This window comes from Thunnus albacares, chromosome 11 (assembly GCF_914725855.1).
Source record: "Thunnus albacares chromosome 11, fThuAlb1.1, whole genome shotgun sequence".
NCBI classification, from domain to species: domain Eukaryota; kingdom Metazoa; phylum Chordata; class Actinopteri; order Scombriformes; family Scombridae; genus Thunnus; species Thunnus albacares.
The window spans coordinates 26,748,624-26,756,702 of record NC_058116.1 but is presented as its reverse complement, the minus strand read 5'-3'; the positions used below and the strand labels follow the sequence as shown (position 1 = coordinate 26,756,702).

Here is an 8,079-nt window from a genome sequence, read left to right as displayed (position 1 = left end):
CCCCTGCTGTAACTTCTGCACATGCTGTTTGCATTTCTGTTGGAAAGTAGGACAGTCAGTATCTAAAAAGTCTTTACGGCCTTCCAGCGGATGGAAATTTATGTCAGGAATGGCTCAAATTCAGTTTTTGGAGACAATCTTCCCTCCGTTATCAGTAAGTGGTTGTGTGTGTTTCATACAATTTACAGCCAACTGTTTGCTTAACAAGACTTAGTTCAACTTTTTGATGTTCAATCTTTGGATGAAGTTTTAAAGCTGAGTTAGCGACCTCCAGCTATGTTTGAAAAAAAAAAAAAGTTTCTTAGGAAACTTAGACATGATTTTACCCTTCTGGGCTGTAAGGAAAGACGGATTTAGAGACATCTAAACAACTTTTGGTGAATAAAATGTCACAGATACATTTAAAATAGACTCAGTATTTATACAAATAAGTCAAAAAGGCCATAATACCATATCTTTAAAGTAAAGTAAGAGCCCTTCAGTGTTTAGAATCTGTGTCTGGGAGAGCATTCCTATCACAAGCTGATTTACAGTCCATGTTTGTATTTTTCCATTGATGAGGCAAGGTTCATAGTTGGCTGAGCAAATTGACATAATTTATCTGGCTTTGCAACAGAACACCAAAAGCTAAAACTGTGCTAAGGATTGACATCTTGAAGTCTTGGCAATCCTGAATAAATCCCCACGTTACTATTTTTCTTACCCCCATAGTTAAGCATTTTCTCACAACTACTTGGAAGCTTGTGAGGAAAAGTGATGGATGTTTCATGTTGGCAGTCTGACCTCAAACCAGACAAGCTTTTCCATGTTTGACAGCAATCGAAACTCACTGGGAGAAACACACATGCATGCTTTTGACATTATGTTCTGTCCTTTTGACATTCTCAGTATACTGTATGTACACTGGAGGCTTCAGGTTTCCACATAACACTTGTGTAGGTTGAATATTGGACCAAGATTGGCTCCAAACTATTTGTGATGTCACATATCATGCTTGTAAACCCAACCCTTAAAATCAGATTTTCAGTGCAAGCACAGAGAAACTTTCCACTTTCAATAGATGAATGTGAAAACAGCCTTCCAGTGTCAAACTCTGCACATACATCATTCTGCACAGTGAAGCTCAAACTTTCAACTGTAGAAACAAGAAGAAAACCATATTTTTGACTGGAGAGGGACTTTAACTTCTAGTTGCTATTACTGGCCATAGTAAATATAAGAAAAAAGTTTTGGTCCTGATCTGTTCACACAGCCTGCTATATATACATTTCTCAAAGTTGGAAACACATGTCCACATGTTTGAGGAGGTCATGTGACCTTACACGACCACATCCACCACAGATGTCACATTAAAATGACGATCTTTGGCACACATTTACGTTCATCCTTAACTAGCTCACAGCTAGTTCAGCAAGCTTACTTTGTGTTGCTGTAGCTATTTCTATGGTGAAAAACTTCAAGAGCTCTGATGCTGATCAGAATGTTTATGCAGGTTATTACTTAATATAATATAACATTAAAATATTATATTAACTTATTACTATTATTTGCATTCTTCCCAAACGATCAGTAAACCAGGTGGTGTTGTTACTTTGTCGTTCTGTTATTTGATTTATCAACACACATTAATCTTTTCATCCAACTGTGTAATATAACATAATTAGCTTGTTACAAAGTAAAAAGCCATGCCACGGAAAACTGGACTGTGCCGTGCAATGGTGTAACTGACCTAATGAGTCCCTACTTTGCACTCTGTGTTTTAGAGCACATTTTGAGTGGCCACACTCAGACAACTTTTTTTTTTTTACAATATCATATTGTTATAAATACATAATAAAACACAAATACCAACATATTCTGACTAGTCACTATGACTATTATAACAGTAACATGAGCAACTGATCCTAGTGCTGTGTGGGAGAAATGGTCTAATTAGCTAATTATGAAGTTTTTCATGCTGTATGCAATGTTAAAAAACTGGTCAGGTAGATGTCAATGTACACAACGCGACATATCCTAACTTCCAGTGTAGACAGGAAGCTGACAGAAGGAGTCGGAGTACTTCTTTGTTGCTGAACGCAAAAGGTTAATAGAGCTGTAGAGAGGTACAGCGCTGCAGAAGACTCTTGGCCTCCACACACAACTCTTTCACCAACATTGTTAAATCAGGAGGAGGAGGAGGAGGATAAGAGTGAAATGAATAAATTAGCCCTTAACCACATTCTTTGGAAATGTAAACTATGTTTTTGCCAGATATTGCTCTGCTAGCTACGCACGAGCTAACGGTCAAGTGTGTTTTATATGACGGATGGGGTTAGTCACCCCAATCACATTTGATTGGACACATTTACGTAACCGCCCTAGAGTTCATCAATAATATTTTGATGTTTAACAGAACAAGAATATAAAGAGATTTTGATATAAAAAATACTAGATTTTCGTGACACATCACAACATGTAACAAGAGATAAATCAATAATGAACACAGGGACACAATATTTAAACTTTGGGAAATGTATTTTTCATTTCACTGTGTCTTTAAGTCTTTTATTTTCCTTCTTTAAGTATAAATATACCTCAGTCAGCACTGAGTCAGTCATTAACCTGCTTTTTTGCAGTATCCTCTGGCATGGATGGCTACCATTGCTTTAAATAATAAGAGAAAGCAGAGACCTTGGATGGGTTTCAAGTCTCAAAGGACATCACTTTTGTGTTTAAGTGGGGCTTTCTGTCTAGGGTAAGCCATCTATTACTCATGCTATACTGCACAATATATATCCTCCCTCATTTTCTCCTCTCTCTTTCCCCTTTCTCTATAATCACCGAGAGATGTTTTGACTGGCCAAATCCCTAGCATTTCTCCCGAGGTTAGTGCACAGTCAATCATAAGGGCTTGGGCCGATCTTTTAAAAGAACCTCCAGATTATGTTACCTCCACCCAACAGGCAGCTCCATTGATCCCATCGCGCTCTTTGTGGACTCCACCAAGTGAGCACTGTTCATGTAGACTTCACTTACCATGCCCTGCTTCTCTTATGCCACACTCTCTTTTTCAGTGACATATTTAGGTTGGTAATGAAGCTAAGATCAAAGCGCTTTTACTTTTAGGGGGTGTGAAATGTTGAGGAGTGAACCACTATTGCATGGGAGCTTTAAAAGAAGGACCTGGCAGCCAAGGTATAACACAGAAAGAAAGGCAAACGGAGGTTTCATTCCTGAAGGCAAGATAGTCGATTGAGGGAAGAAGGTAGGTGCACTAGCTCTTTATTCTATGCTGGAAACATGTAATCATTTGAAAGAGGATAAGGTTGAAGCAAGGACATTACTGGAGCCACACCTTATCAAAACATAGTACCTAATTGAGACACTGGTGCCTAAACAAACTTTCTCCAGATGAAAAGAAAATGGCCTGTAAAAACAATTCCTCAATGTAGTTGACTTTTGCACTGAACGTCTTTAAAGTAGAACTGGATATTTGCCTGTCAGGTTGGTGAACACCCATGGATGTACAGTACAACAACATTACTCTGTATTTCCAACAATGTTATTTATTTGGCTGACATTTTCCCCTGAACTTCAGACAGATCTGCATATTGACACTACTTACACTGATGTTGCTCATTGAAATGTGAAACACAGATATCATTGTGATTATATGATTACATGCATTTTCTCCTCATGTTCAACCTGGCAAAGCTATCTGATAATTACTTTCTACTGGACAGAGTTTACATGTGGTCTATACAATTGCAGACCACTCTGGTGTTGGTACTTGTCTCCATGTGGGGGAAATGTGTCAGGAGTATCTAGAATCCCTTCCTTGTTGAAAGGTGTGTGGGAGCCTCACTCCTGGGTGACCAGTTCATCACCGGTGTCATGCCTAACCCAAACACAATATTTACAAGCAGGACTGAGGAAAAAGACCCACACGCCTGAGCGTGACTGATGTAAATATTATTAGGAAAATGTTTGCCACAGGCAAGGAATAGATAAGCAATAAAACCACAATGTATCAGAATGGAAATCGGCATGGAGCCACTTCAACATTGCATGGACGGTAATTTATGACTTTCCTCTCGGCGAGATTTGAATTTGGCATCCGTTACTGGTCTCACAGTCTGCCTCTGAGAAACCCACAGAGTATCCAGCACGCAAGGGTACAAACAATCACTCCCTAATAGTCATGGTAAGATAAACGTGTATTGGCTTTCTATTGAGCCAGGAGATTCTTGGAGATAAGAGAGCAAAAAGACGTTGGAAAAAGGGGTTGAAAAAATATTAATGGAGACTATATTTCTTCTGAATGACAATCATTACATTACATTACTGAATAATTATAACTTTTGAAAGATCATATCCTGCAGGTATGCCGTCATCAACGAAGAGTGTCATTAACATTTTATTATGTCTGTTTTAAGTGCTGGCATCCACAATTGTTGAGCCTAACTGTAAAAAGCAACTGTAGTAAATGAAGGAACCTATTTTAACATGTTTGGAAAGACTCCCTGAGTTACAGTGTGTGTCAGATATCAGAGCAAGTCAGCACTATTCTTTCCAGGTGTGATCAAATAACTTGAAATTCACCCTTGCGGCAGAGGTTACAGCAAGTGATTGAAAAAGCTGGACGAACTTTGGATGCATTGCCGTGAAATTTGATACAGATATCCATGGTGCCTTATCCTTTTCATCTAGTGCCACCAACAGGTCAAAAATGTTCACTTTATCTCAACATTGATAATAGATTTGGTGCAAATCTTCATACAGATATGATTTTTCCTTTAGCGCCACCATGCACTTGGGGTGACTGTATGTGAAATATAAACTGTTGGATGGATTATTTTGTAATTAAGTGTAGACTGTCACGGTCCAATTACCAGTACTGGTTTATCTGTCTCTTAGTTTTGTTTTCTTTACAATAAGCATTACAACCTCACCTCACCAGTGAGGCTGTTGACTTTTCATCTTGTTTATTAAGAGGAAAGCGTGGTTAGCAGGTGGAGCTGCGGTGGAATTGAATGATGGGAAATCCAATCAGGTCCTCCCATGACCTTTTAGAGCAGTTTACTTCCAACCAGTTTCCTAATAGGCCAGAGGTCAGCTCAGGTTGGCTTTCTTCTGAGGGAAAATTGTTCTGCAAGGCAGAGTGCCAATGTGTGACCATATAGCTAAACCCTACACTCAAAATATGCTGTCAAGGGTGACGATGCCCTTTTTTTGTCCCATATTTCTTCTGGAAAGTGGAAAACTTCTTGAATTTCCCCATGAACATACTCTGTGTGTACAACACATTCTGTTATTTGGCTTTACTGCAAGGCCTTCATTGATGTCTGTGATCCTTCCACTTTGGCAGCTTTGTCAGCCCTGAATGTGCGGTTTGTGTGTTTTTCTAAATGCCATCTCACTGAGCAAAATGGCACTTTATTATCCAGACAGGGGAACTTTAGCCTCTTTCTGTGCTGACCATGGAATAAAAAAGTCCATTTTCAGTTCAATCACTTCTTATAAAAGTCCCTTTCAGTTTAATCACTTCGCAGCTGGTTGAAGTTTCTGGTTGTGCCAGTTTTTCTTCCTGTAGTTACAAAGACAGGATGTCCTTTCTCATTATGAAACGTGTTAAGTCTAAAGCAGCGGATGAATCTCGGTCTTTCAAAGTAGCGTTAGAAAACAAACAAGGAGGAAAAGTGAGAAAACATTTTTTCAGTGTGGTGAGTCATAGACAGAATGAGAAAGAAATGTGACACAAAACAGAGTAATCCAATCACACATCAAGACTGCAACAAAAGATTTACATACGTTGCCATACTACCATTGAACCATCAAAGTCTGTAGCATAATATCAGTCTGTCTTTCACTGTGTGTGTCTTGTATCAAGCGCACATAATTTTATTTTCCAGCATGGCCAGTAAAGTATTCTGTTCTCTGCCCTTGATCATCCGTATTTTATCTGCTTTGATCATTTTGCCAATGAAGGATGATAGCATGCAATAAAACTGGAAAACATGACAAGACACAGAGTGGGAAAGAGTCATGCTGTTTTGGATTGATGAGCTTTTGTTGAGAGTTTGATATATGAAGTTTCATGTTAAAGTCTTTAAAAGAAGATGAATGTTAGACCTTTACTCTTGTGGTATCTAATACCCTAAAATGTTTCCTAAAAATATTTATATTAATTGAAAACCTGATTAGGTTAGCAGCCTCAGTATTCAGCCTCTCTCTACTCTTCTATTAATCTTTATAGTTTTACCGGCAGTCATAATATTCCAATACTCCCTCTAAGCTTTGACATACGTAGATCTGAAGCTCAAAAAGATAAATTTCCTGATGTTTAATTTGCCTACAGCTTTGAAGTCTCGGGGTTATCACCTATGAATAATCCAAATATGGCCGATTAAAGCCTGCTAAGGCCGTAAAGCTATCATAAGAAAGCAGAGAGTTATCTCTGATGGGCTCTGTGAGGAGAGACCAGGAGAGGCCAGCATCTCCACATCCAAAAGAGGGGGGAAAAGACTGAGATGAATGACGCATTGATGAGCTTGAACTCACAACTGGTAATCAGTGTTGTGGAGCCCAGAACAGTGGGCCACAGTAGGAGGTGGATGTCTGTTTTTCTAAGCCTGCTCGGCTCAGACAATGCCACTGCAAACCAATGCTGTCTCACTGTTTGTCACATCATAGCAACCCCAGCTACTTCTGCCTGGATGGCCACACACTGCCAGAAGTAGCTGCCAGGCTTGGTCAGAGGCAGATGCAGAAGAGGAAAGATTGAGTGAAGTCATGTATTGTAAAACAGACGTTTTGATCCTGTTCGGCAATGTGAGTAAGTGATGAGTAAGTAATAGAGTCAGTCTCTCCCTTAATATAGACACATTTGAACCACGATGTCACCCCTCAACTTCAGTGACCATTCACCCACATAAGACTGTAAGGCTACACCCCCACCACCACCATCCTGACTTAGATCCCACCATCCTTGTTATTATGATGATGAAGATGATGGATGGCAGTGGTGGTGGTGATAATGTTAATAAGAATAATATTGTTGTTGTTGCTATTGTGTTTCAGTCGCCATTACATAGACACATTTGTAATTCTTGCTGATAATCAAACTTTCCCCCAGGATCCTTGCTTTCATCACTACACCCCTTTTTTCCCCTTTTTTCCCATCTTCTCACCAACCCCACCCCCCCCACACACAAATTCTCTGTAATTGTTGACTCTGTCAAATATATGTACTGTATGTTTCCTTTCATCTATATTGTTTCTGTATTCTGCATCAATGTCACTTGTCTTTTTAAACTTGTTGTATGTGTATATATGTATTTTTTGTTGAATATCATTAAATACAATAAAAAAAATAACAAAGTCTGTCAAAGTCTCACAATGTTACATAGAAGCAAAGATCAAAAGTAGGCATTAAAAAGGTCACAATCTTACTTATGGAACTAATGAAGTTACAATTAATTGTTGAGTCATCAATCACAAAATTTAGACTTGACTATGATATAACTGAACAAAATGATAGTTGACATAGGCTTGCTGGGTAATGAGACATTTGTATTAACTCCAGAAATATGTCCTGTATACACATCCAAAGGTTTGTGAACAGAGGAGGCAGATGGTGCAGCTGCTTCCAATTTTTCTATGAATGAGTCTGGGAAAACACAACTGATCAATAGGCTGTAATAGGACAGACACACCCTTACTGTAGACAGTCCATATACTGTGTCAACATCTGCCAAGGGTGTGGTGGCCAGTCTTTACATCCCCTTCTCCCTCTATTCACTTGCTCTATGTCAACTGCATTCATAAGATGTTTAATGATATTTTATTAAAGACATTAAACATGTCAGATGGCATTACAGTGAATTTGCAATAATCATTGCCTCTTTGCTTTAAGTTCAAAGTTTACCTTGAGGATTAAATATTTGGAATTTTGTACAGCAGTGCCCATGACAGACCTGCCAACCAGGTCCACCCACACTTCAAGAAATTATGTTTGACTAAGGTATTTCAAGACCTTAATAGGCTTACTGTGTAAACATTAAGTTGAATAACGAGAGCTGAAAACTCATAAGGATA

The 8,079-nt window shown here is 38.8% G+C and overlaps 1 long non-coding RNA gene across 1 annotated transcript; it reads left to right on the top strand.

The window, feature by feature from the left end:
• Positions 1-2,465: 2,465 nt before the first annotated feature.
• On the top strand, positions 2,466-7,287 carry LOC122992359. Its single transcript, XR_006406029.1, has 3 exons — positions 2,466-2,988; positions 3,109-3,247; positions 6,676-7,287. It is a non-coding gene; the product is annotated as an uncharacterized LOC122992359 (long non-coding RNA).
• The last annotated feature ends 792 nt before the right edge of the window (positions 7,288-8,079 follow it).